Raw genomic sequence first — 12,864 nt, 5'->3', positions numbered from 1 at the left:
AGAGCGCTAAAAACAGAAGTCTTTAGGAAGGCTACGCACACTGACCAATACTTGGAAATGAGCCAGTCGTTAGGCAGGAATGTAGGAATAATCAGTGGGGCCACAGGGAGTGGTCCTCTGCTCCCCCCAACCTGAGAGTAGGGACCTATCATAGCTGTGTCCGGCGCCGCCATGGCTGGACATTAGGGATATATAAATAGGTCCGATACGACCAGTCAGACTTTAGTTTGCTGACGAAGCCTCTTGGATAGGAGGCGAAACGTCCGAAACCTTCAAATTTGTACAGATGACGGCTGAAGAAACCTTCTCATCGTTGTGATTAATTACTTAAGAGATTCACCAGTCGATATCGTGAAACTTTTCATACAAGAAAAGTTGATAGATTTATTGAAATAATGATTGTGACATGATCTTTACACTTGTTTTGACCTGACAATTGTCATCCCCCTGAAGTCAATGAACAGATGATTTGATTCATATATACGATATACATATTGAATTTGATCGGATTCACCTTTATTAGTTTATAATCGGAGAAATTGATTTTCAAAATATGATGACTAACATTTTTTTCATTATGCTTTTGATGCAGATGATGTGAACCGCAACAATTCGCAAACAGCGCTGGGATGGTGGTTGAAAAATTGTTCAATTTGCAGGACGAATTGATGAACTGTGAGATGCACAAGCCATTTGCATCCGCCCATCCTGTGATTTTTCTAGGCGCAGACGCTGCTGAATCACAGTTGTAGCATCCAAACTACATTTTTATTTTTGATGTTTTTGGAAACAAAATTTAATACCTGTTTCAATTGTCATAGGAGATCCGACAAAGTAAAGCCGCAACAGCTGGTGTAATTCACTTACACATCTAGAGTTTGGCACACCCAACTAATGAGTTGGGATCAATGACAAAGCCCCTATTGATAATAGTTTTGATTTCCAAAAGTATAGTTTTTGCCATTTATTCAAATGCATGACAATTTTTATTTTGCACATATTTGTTCAGGCTGAATTTTTCAGACAAATTATTTTGATGCTCGACACGCAGAATGCTGTTAAACATTTCTCATCCAACCATCTAGCGAGCAACGAATTGTGACAATTAGGCTTGATCGAACAAAAAATATTCAACGTTGGTGATGCGATGGCGGAAATCTAACGTTATTAAGACAGCCGCAAATGCTAAATTATGTTCTGGCTGCCTTTGCGTACGGTGATGACATTTGTCAGTTGAAAAGTAGTTTATAGTTACGACTAAAAAGGCAGGGTAACCTGTTGAGATTAATTTGATTACGAATTATCATTATTATTACTCTTCAACAGTAGCCAAAATGGAACTGTATAGTGCCACTTAGCAGTTTTTTTGACGACGATACTAGTGCAGCGTGTTCTACCGGAAACAAATTCCTTGTGTGTTCTACATACTTGGCAATAAAGATGATTCTGATTCTGATTATGAATTGAATGCAGTGCACATTGAAGTAATTGGCTGCAGTGCAAATTAGGGGAATTTCTCGCCGTTAACAGTGTAATTGGCAGATGAGTTGAGTGGGCACCAATGTCAGTCAGAGATTCAGGCGGAATCAGATATATTGTATAGGGTTTCCCCGCTAACCAGCTTCTTTCAGAATTGGGAGAAGGAGATTTTTCAGGAGAGCTCCTGGGGAGTCCATGCCAGGGTGAGCGGAGATGAAACTGGTTTGCGTGGGTGGATGTCCTATGCAGAAGCGAAACTGACTATCAACAGGTGCCCGCCGACTGAATGACAAAAGGCGAGTATGATGACCGTTTACGCAGATTGCCATAATGTTGCTGACCATGTCAAGTTGTGCTAAAAAATTGTAGAAGGCTGTCCTCCACCCAAACAATGTGGCAACATGCAAATGTCTACCCCACAAAAAAATTGCAGATATGATTTGCTAGGGTGCCAGCAAATTTTCGTGGTACAGGCCACATGAATTGGTTCCCGTGCAGGTGTTGATAGACATGCCGTAATTTGGCCTCTAAATTTTGGAACAGTGACGAATGATTTTATACAAATTGATAATCTGTGCAATGTCAAAGATGGATCGTGTTTTCCACACAAACATGTTCTCAGTTGGCAAATTGAGACTTTTCATGTCTCAACAGGGGGAGTGACAATGTCTTTTTGTCAATGGATGCTACAGCTTCGTGTTTGCTTTCAACATTTAGCTTGTAGTAGACGTACAAATTCCACCATGACGTCCCTGATCCACTGCTGACATGGATGCTTTGATCCTCTCCTCTTTCATCTAGAACTGCTTCATGTCATCACAGAGGGTACAGCAAGTCCTGAAGAATGAATGACTCTGTGTCTTTGTGTTGTCATATTCGTTATTTTTGTTTTTCCCAAGATGGCGGCGCGTGAACACGCAGCGGCTCCCCTCTCCCGGCAAATTGGTGTTTTCTTGTTTATAATGTTTGTTAAAGTCATTATAAGTGCCTTGCATGGTGGGTCCGAGAGGACAATAATTTCATCAGTGCTGTATATCATGCATATTAGCATATTTGACAATAAAGCTGACTTACTTTACTTTACTTTTTTGACTTTGAGTGACGATAGCTCAGATCATCATTACCAAAATTTTCAGTTTTGGTAATGATTGATGAATGAGTGATGTTGGCTGCAACGTCATTCCCCAAGAAAGTTGTGCCCTCCAGAAATGCAGACTCACTAACCACTAACATGTACTAACCAACTAACATCTCACAATTACTTACTGCCATTTCTGTGAGAGAATGCATTGCAGAGCCTAAACGATGAGACAGACTTTGATACGGAAAGAAACGCCAAGAAAGTGTGATGTGTAGAATGAAACCATCCTTTCGACATGTGACCTGGCACAAGTCTTCTTTTGTTCTCCACAGGATGGAGCTGCGGTCTGAAGGGAATGACGTGGACCACACCAACGTGGGATGGACCGGTTGCGGAGCTGCTAGCCGTCTTAGCAGCCACAAGCTTCATCTGGATTCGTGAGGACATTGTTCATCAAGAAGATTCCCGATGCACGTCACTGGAGCCGACAGATCACACCCTCTTTCCCAGTCACCAGCTCATCCGTATCACACCCTGGGGCCTGCTTGCGACAAATGCTACGAACAATTTCGTTCCTCTTCGTCGTCCTGGTGATCACCATCCAGGATGCCATGAAGATTTGACTGTTGTAGCGAATGACATGACTTTAATTTGAGATTGTTTCCATTGTGATTGGTTTATTTTTGTGATTTTCTTTTCTCTTTTCTTTCTTCTTTCTGTTCACCTCCACCGATGTTAGATTGGTTGGACTTCCTGATGCGACATCATGTAAGAGAAGGCAGGATATGACGTATCTACATTACGTCACATCCTATCGTGTCACACCGTGTTCGCCATATAAATGCTCTCCCAGTTCGTCTCTCTCTCCCGTCAGGCTTCCTCTCAGCCGATGTCTCCGCTGTCTTCAAGATTAAACCAACTTTCTGTTCAACACCTGGCTTCCTGATGATTTAACCATCCTCTGCCATCAACGCCCGTAGAAGCAATGAACCAGGGACGAACGATCAAAATAAGCCCATTAAATAACTCGATGGTGAATTGTTGTGTGTGGCAGCCAATTGCGGTAACACGCATAACGAAGGTGTAAGTTTACACAAATTCCCAGCGGACAAATCAGCCCATTTCCAACGGAGCTTGTGCGGCATCTTGTGCATTTTCTGGGCGCTAGAGATTAAGTACTCCAGCATTCGAGAGCATAAACCACCAGGAGATCTTCAGAGGAAGAGAACCCCCTTCAACCAAGTGTTTTGGCCCTTAACTTCGTTACACTCTTAGGGGGGCGGGCCACACCCAGCAGGCTGCCAGGTGTTCCCCTGGTGGTTTTTCCATATAGTCCTTGGTGGGTCAGGTGGAAAGAACCCACTTTCCAGATTAAGCCTGGATCGGGATATGAATCCAGGTCTCCTGGTTCACAGCCGACACTTCTACTTCTACCGACACCTCTACTTCTCCGCCAACTGGGTGGCTATGATAGTATAGGCTTATCAGGTGTATTTATGCTAGCTGTCCAATCTTTGTCAGCTCTTTTTGCCCATGTCCAGCTAGATGCTTTCACTGCTGTCTCAGCTAGTTCTTTCAATGCTCTAGCTTTCTGCTGGGAGGACAGTCCTAGTTTCTTGAGCAGTCCATATACCGATGAACTAACCCTCTTGCACCTACTTCCACCGCAGACAGCCTGGCTGTGAATCCTTCCTGCCTAGATGCTTGCATCATATTTTAATACTTAGCCACTTTGTACTCGTGGCTCTCCATCATCCTTGACTCACTGGGAACAGTCAGTTCAATGGCAATTATGGTCTTTCTTTCTTTTGAAGACAGGACAAGGACTGGTCACATTCCTGTCTTTTTAATCATGTCCGGGTATTTACCAAGTCCTTTCAGATCGGTTGCTATTTCCCAATCATTAGTAACGTCTAGAAGGCTGCTGTATGGTAGAGACTGAAGTCTTGCTTCTCTTGGACAGCTAGGTGTTCCTGCCTTCACAAAGCGGACTACTGGGATCTGACTCAGCTTTGTTTTCCTGTTTGCCCTACACCTTACAACATCTACTGCCGCAGCGAGACGTTGGAGTACATTGTTATGTCTCCATGTATATCTTCCTTCTGCTAGGGCAACTTTGCATGCTGATAGGACATGATCCAGAGTCTGAGTACCTCCACAGAGAGGACATGCTGGATCTTCAGACTGGTACCACTTGGCCAAGTTTGCTCCTGTAGGCAGTGGTCATAGATTGTTCTTACGAGGAAGCTGATGCGAAGGGGTGACATATACCACAGATCTGACCATCCTATCGATCGTTGTAGGGCATCTTCCCATGAGCTCCACTGACCTTGCTGCCCCTGCTGTACTGCTGTCTGTACTCACAGTTCATCTTCTTGTTACCTGATCTCAGACAGCACCAGGTTCCTCTTTTCTACAATGGAGGCCTTGGACCACCATATCCTTTCCTCTGCCTTGTAACCCACACCTTTGCTCGTTTTGAGTAGCACCCACTCTTTTAAATGCAAGCTTGCCTCAGCCTGTTCACCAACAGCACCAGCTTTCCATTTTCTTCCAGTTCTCAGGGTTACGTTGGAGGTCTTTACTGCATAATCCCCAGAGTTGCTCAACATCATCTGGAGTCTGCACTTGCCGATCTTGTATTCCTCTACCAAGGACATCAGTGGCAACCTAAGTTTAGCTTTCTTGCAGTACAAGGCAACTGAGGTGAGCCCTGGGGGCATCCCAAGCCATCTTTTGATATACTTGTTGATCTTCCTTTCCATTCTTTCTACTGTAATGCAACTTACTTCATAGATCAGCAGAGGCCAGAGGAGTTTTGGAATGAGCAGGAATTGCCGAATCCACAATTTAAACCTTCCCTGCAATTCCACTTTGTGAATAGTGCTCAAGTCTTTTGTGGTTGTTTCCTCAATTGCCTTGATTTGTTTGCTGTCTGTCATTGAGTGGTCATACCACCTGCCCTAGCTTTTGACTGGGTGCTCAGACACTGTTGGTATTGTCTGGCCTGCCACTTAGAACTTGGTTGTATCTATGAGTTTTCCACGCCTGATGGAAAGGCTTCTTGATTTACCAGGTTTGAACTTCATCTTTGACCATCCAACAAGGGTATCAAGTCGATCTAAGATGTCTTGACACTCCTGATTGGACTTTGCAAGAATTCGTCTGTGTAAGCTCTCAGTCGTACAGGAGTGGTCCATCGATGAGAAGGTTTCTTCAGCCATCATCTGTACAAATTTGAAGGTTTCGGACGTTTCGCCTCCTATCCAAGAGGCTTCGTCAGCGAACTAAAGTCTGACTGGTCGTATCGGCCCTATTTATATATCCCTAATGTCCAGCCATGGCGGCGCTGGACACAGCTATGATAGCTCCCTACTCTCAGGTTGGGGGGAGCAGAGGACCACTCCCTGTGGCCCCACTGATTGTTCCTACATTCTTGACTAACGACTGGCCCATTTGCAAGAATTGTCGTGTCGTCCATGAATGCCTTTAGAGATGGCGTGTGTACACTATCACTGCTTGGCCTTGCTTAAGCCTGGGCTGCGCGAAGCAGAACTTCCATAGAGAGCACAAAGAGGATGGGAGAGATAGTGCACCCCATTGCAATTCCAACCTTGAGTTGTATCCACTTGGTCGTATAGGATTTGGTTGTGAATTGCATCTTGAATTCCTGGAAGTATTGCTTCAGCAGACCTACCATAGTTTTAGGAACATGGTGTAGCTCTAGTGCCTTCCAGATTAAAGCAGGTGGCACAGATCCGTAGGCGTTAGCAAGGTCTAGCCAGACGATATTCAGATCTGTTCTTTGTTGCTTAGCCTGTTGAGTGGCATGCCAGATCATGGATGCATGCTCTAAGCAACCTGGCACTCCTGGTATCCCTCCTTTCTGTACTGCAGTATTTATGTACTTGTTGGTCATCAAGTATTTTGTGACTCTATCTGCTAGTATGCCGAAGAAGATCTTGCCTTCAACATTCAGGAGGGATATTGGGCGAAACTGGCCTATTGACATCAAATTCTGTTCTTTAGGTATATAGATGCCATTAGCTATTTGCCAGTCTGGGCTTATGTATGTCTTCCTCCACGCAGCAATCAGCAATCTGTGCAAGTGCTCCAGTGTCCTTGGGCATTTCTTGTACAGGATAAATGGTACTCCATTCGGGCCTGGAGCTGACCTGCATCTTGCTTTCTGTATCACTTTCCTTACTTCTGCCATTGATGGTACTCTTGTACTGAAAACTGTGCTGGGTGCTGATGCGGGCTTCACTTCATCCATATCTCCAAGCTCTCCAGGGTCTACTGAGTATGTCTGATGTAAATGACTCTCTAAGTCTTCCTTTTCCATTTGGAGGTTTCCTGAGCGGGCATGTTCGAACAAGTTCCTACCAAATCCGAAGGGATCTCGGAAGAAGTCTTGCTTTGCTTTTTGTGCACACCGCTTCTTCTTGCTGGTTCTTTCTGCTTTACATAGAACACTGTGACGTTTCATAAGATCCTTCCACAGTTGGCTCAGACCCTCTTTGTCTGCCTCATCTGCTTTCTTCCAGAGCTTGCACACTCTGTTCTTCTACTGTCGCACTGTGGCTATCAACTTCTGTCGCCGAGACTTCTTTGTTTTGTTTTTTTGCTGGCCCCTGTTTGTTACTGTGCATAACTTCACGCAGCAGAAGTCATAGATGGTATTGCCAAATGCTCGGATTTGCTACATTAGAGCCCAGACGGCTCGAATTGATACGAAATGACTTCTTTAATAGATTGCAAACATTTATGCTTTCCCCTTCAGAACTATTTGAATCATATTCATAACTGGATGAGTAACAAGAAAGCATCTTCTCTGAATCTGAACTCTCTGAAGCGATTCTTTTGATTCTGGAGCAAGGCAGTTTGTGAAGGAGTATCCTGGCGTGACGTCACGAACAAGGGCACAGGACTTTCTGAATCTGATCATTTTGTGCAGTTTTGGGACACTTTAAGTAATTTTTATTGCTGTTTTGCATTTGACTAAAAATATCAGCCTGCGTGTTTTGGGTATTTTAGATGCTATAAAACGTTTTTCTGATGTCAGTTAGGAAACAAAAAAATTGTGTCCGTTGTCCTTTAATACTTATTGAAATATTTGACTTGGTGTCCCCTGCCCCAAGAAATGCCTCACCTTGAATAGAAGACCGGGTCAGAGTTGGTGGAAATCGGCGACAAAGAGAGAAGACCAAAGAAGCTCCGAAATCGGAGTGAAAGCCTGGATTCCTCTTGCTGTGTTGTGTTCTTCTCCATTCACCGACTTGCGTGCACCGGGATGTATTTACTTCCCCTTGTCCTTTTAATTTTCAGTGAAAATGGTCCTTTTTCCAAAGGATTTTTTACGACACCTTTTCATATTTTGGAATGTAAATTGCACATACAGTGATACCTCAGCTTACGAACGCTTTAGTTTACGAACTTTTCGCCTCACGAACATTAAATAAAATCTTGGCATATGAACTAGTTTTCGGCGGATGAACACCAAACCACACGGTCGAACAGCGCCATGGTGGCTGCCGGACTAGTTTTCGTCACCCCCTTTCTTTGAGTGTGGACGTGGTTTGTTATCGAGTGGAGTAACTCTGCTATTATGGGACTGAAAAAGACCCCACCACAGGCTAGTGTGAAGCCGAAAAGACATAAAACAAAATGATGGTCAAGCAGAAGAAGGAGATCATCGAAAAACACCAATGACGTTTGTGTTTGTGTGACTTAGAGTCCCACTACCAGTACGCTAAGTCGACCATTGCTATGTGTGGCTCAGGGTGTTTCCGTGTTGTCTAAGCGATGGTCTCAAGCAATAGAAGAGGTTGAAAAACTTCTGTTGATTTGGATGAACATAAAGCAGCTAGCAGGGGACAGTGTGAGTGAGGGTAACTTCACGGCACGGCAACTTCACTCCGATCTCATCAAGAGGCAACGACAATCACATAGGTCAATAAAACAACTTTATTATACAATACAGTTTATTTCTTGAATTAAAATACAATAGCACATATATTATTTATAAAATAAGATGTTTTTGTGTAGTTTTAAGGCTTATTTAGTCGAAAATTATTTTATGGGGACCTGGGAATGGATTATTCTCATTTTAATGGTTTCTTATGGGAAATAAATGTTTGGAAGACGAACTTTTTGCCTCACACGCACTTTCTGGGAACCACTTATGTTCGTGAGCTGAAGTATCTCTAAGCATAGAAGGCCTTGCAGGTGTCCATCTTTTTTGTTGTCGTCTGGTGGACACAAAGTTTGCTAAACGCGCAAGTCAAAAATGAAAATGGAGAAAATCGCAGAACATGTAGTTGCCAGCAAGCAGTTTTTTATGCGAGACAAAAGCGTCCGTGAGCTCAGCACAACTCTATCAAATCCGCCCCTGTCAGCAATATGCTGAAAGGCTGGGCTCCCCAGTGACCAACGGGGGGGATTTTTCACTGCTTTGTGCAGCCTGAGCCTGCTGCGCCGTCCAGTACAAACAAGGCGAAGGTCTGCCGAATCTCTTCTGCTGCCATGCGGGGCCATTTACAAGCAGTCACATCATCAAAAGAAAATACAAATAAAAATAAAATAAGCAACTGACCTGAAGAAATGAAAATCTTAAAGTGTCCCTCAGATTTTTGTATTTTTCAAAGCTCCTTTTGATGGTTATCTATCTATCTATCTATCTATCTATCTATCTATCTATCTATCTATCTATCTATCTATCTATCTATCTATCTATCTATCTATCTATCTATCTATCTATCTATCTATCTATCTATCTATCTATCTATCTATCTAAGTGATGTGCGGTGAGGTTCATGGCTGGTGAGGCACTGACGTCACCACAGTCAGATTTACAAACATGAACTCCACAGAGTAGCTTATTCATGTTTTGTTTAAAATGTCATGCCAGCATTCTTTATGTACAGTATACAAACTGTAGCATAGAAAAAAATAATTAAAAAAACTTTATTATCGTGTTACCTTTACTTATTAATGAAGTCCAAGTCTCTCTGTCTCAATGGAGATCACTGCCAGTGAAGAAAGTCATGCTTGATCAGTCCTGTTCCGACTGTATGTTTTGCAGTCTTTCGTGCTGAGAATGACCGCTCCTCTGATGCTGTAGTAGCTGGAACAGTGAGCACGAGCTGGATCAACTTTGTCGCTTCAGGAATAGTTTCAATGAGATCATTTTTGGCCAAAAAGCTGAGAAGCTGTCCAGGAGATTCACATTCGTCCCTCACCGTTTGTGAGCTATACAGTCCGGTGTTTAAATATTATCTCCTGCTTCGATTGAAAGTCCAGTTTAGAAAATTCTTTCAATTTAGATATGTAATCCGCAATTCTGAAAATAAGGCCAAGCAACACGAAAAAATGACTGTCACTAATTCTATTATTCTGCAGCTGAGGAGTAGCAAGAACAATCTCTAATCACCAGCGCCCCGTGTCATGAGGCAGGATAACTGTGTGCCTCACCTATGCACACAGTTTTGATAAAAATAAAATAAAATAAACACAGTAGTACAGTGTTTATAATGTACAGTGACTGTACATTATATACACCAGCTAAACGTCTGTGTAAGTTCTCAGTCGTACAGGACTGGTCCATCGATGAAAATGTTTCTTCAGCCGTCTTCTGTACTTCATTGAAGGTGTCGGACATTTCGCTTCTTATCCAAGAAACTTCATCAGCAAACTAAAGTCTTACTGGTAGTTTAGGCCCTATATATATATATCCCTACTTCCATACATGGCGGGGCCGGACTTTGATATGATAGGTACCTGCTCTCAGGTTGGGTGGAGCAGAGGACTACTCTCTGTCACTCCACTGATTGTTCCTATTGTTCTGACTAACGACTGGCCTGAATCCCCCACACTACCACCGGTATCACCTCATCAGTATTCCTAATCCTATTTTGCCTAAGTAGGCTGTTGTACGAACGATCCAAATTGAACCTCACCCCACCAAACCGGTTTAATGAAGGATTTACTTGTTTTATGAAAATTGCTTATTTTACTCCCCTTTCAAACCATCTATGTTCTTTCGCTAAGATTTTAACCTTATTGTCCTCAAATGAGTGGTTGCTAGCTTTTAGGTGCATATGCACTGCCGATTGAGGCCCACTAGTATTATCCCTGCGATGTTGATAAAGTCTTTTTTTGAGAATTTGTTTAATCTCCCCAATGTACTCCTCTTTACAATTTTCATTCTTACAATGTATTGAATAAACTACATTACTTTGTTTTTCATTTGGCAGCTTATCTTTTGGATGCACTAATTTCTGCCTTAAAGTGTTTATCGGTTTGAAATAAGTAGGAATTTTGTGTTGCCAAAGGACTCTTTGTAGTTTTTCAGAAACTCCCCACCGACCGTATGACTGCGCCATTGAACTGCAGCCAGGGGCTCCGCTACCGGACTCTATCTCACACCCGGAACAAGAAGCCCTGAGCACATACATAGACTTTTCCCTTGCGGCGTTCCCCGCTCGGCGCAGGGTTCTTCTTTATTGAAAAGAAAGACAGATCCCTGCGTCCGTGTGTCGATTATCGGGGTCTGAACGACATCACCATTCGCAACAAATGCCCTCTCCCCCTCATGGATTCAGCCTTCACGCCTCTTCAATCGGCGACCATTTTTACGAAATTGGATCTGCGAAGTGCTTATCACCTGGTTCGCATCAGAGAGGGGGACGAGTGGAAAACCGCATTCAAAACGCCCTTGGGGCAATTTGAATATTTGGTGATGCCGTTCGGACTCAACAACGCTCCCACCGTATTTCAAAACCTCATTAACGATGTGCTCAGGGACTTTATCAACATCAACGAGGAGAAGAATTTGCCACTACGCTGCCTTTTGTTGATGGATAATGCCCCTGCACATCCTCCAGGTTTGGAGGACGACTTGATGGAGGAATTTGATTTTATCAAAATTAAGTTTCTGCCTCCAAATACCACCCCGTTACTTCAACCCATGGACCAGCAAGTTATTGCCAACTTCAATAAGCTCTACACGAACTATCTCTTCCAAAGGTGCTTTGAAGTCACGAATGACACTGAACTGACCCTGTGCGATTTTTGGAAGCACCATTTCAACATCATGCACTGCATCAACCTCATCCGTAAAACATGGGACGCTGTGACCTATCGGACGATGAATTCTGCTTGGAGGAAGTTATGGCCCGAGTGTGTCACCGAGCGAGAATTCGAGGGTTTCGCTGTTGCAGGGACCAGCACGAGTGCTCCTGTTGAGGAGGAGGAGGAGGAACCCGACCTCGTCGATGACATTGTGTCTGTGGGCAAGAGCTTGGGCTTGGAGATTGACAACGATGATGGAGGAACTCCTGGACGAACATCAAGCCGAGCTCACCACAGAAGAACTCCTCCACCTTCAGAATGAGCAGAAGAAAAATTTGGAGGAAGAGATGTTCTCTTTGGAGGAGGAAGCAAGAAACGATGCCCCAACGTCCGAGATGAAACAAATGTGTAGCAAATGGGCCGAGTTACAGAATTTCGTCGAACTCTACCACCCCGATAAAGCTGCAGCCACCCGATTCATCTTTCACGACACTGTCATGAACCACTTCCGAAAAGTGCTAAAAAGAAGGCAGGAGCAAGTGTCATTGGATAGACATTTTAAGAGAAAAGAACATCCTGGAGTCATCCGTAGCAAAGAGTTTTGAACGTGTGAGCACCCCTCATACAGAAGAGCTCCCCGAAGTTTTTATGGAAGGAGAATAAATTTCCTTCCTCCGTGCACCTGCGCCTTCTGCTGACCACCACAAAGGTAAAAAAATCCTATTCATAATTCTTTTCTTTACGAACGTACGATTAGCCTGGGTGACATTTATGGTTATGTTATTTGTGTCTTTGCCATTTTACTTAACATTTTCTGAGATATACATTGCTTTTTATGTGTTGGTCAGCATTTTAGTGTGCAATTTCATGCATAAAATAATGTATATAATACTGTACTAAAAAGGTAATCATTCAGCGTGTTGGAACGGATTAAAACGATTTAAATTATTTGGAATGGGAAAAATGGTTTCGGTGTTCGAAGAAATTGCTTTTCAAACAGGGTTCTGGAACGGATTATGGTCGAGAACCGAGGTATCACTGTAAATATATATATATGTCGTGCGGCGAGATAGCAAGCAGGTGGAAAGTTGATAAAAGTTCACTCAGCCAGATGCAGGAAGGGTATTGTGAGTTTTCTTTATTTGAAGTTGATATCAGTTTTCGGCAGACCCCAGGTAACACAGCTCTCCAGGTTGTCCTTTGTCCCTCTTCTTCCTCCTTGAAGTGACTGG

Source organism: Hippocampus bargibanti, linkage group LG01 (assembly GCF_051943395.1).
Source record: "Hippocampus bargibanti isolate YZ-2025 linkage group LG01, ASM5194339v1, whole genome shotgun sequence".
Taxonomy (NCBI): Eukaryota; Metazoa; Chordata; class Actinopteri; order Syngnathiformes; family Syngnathidae; genus Hippocampus; species Hippocampus bargibanti.
This window is presented reverse-complemented; position numbering follows the sequence as displayed.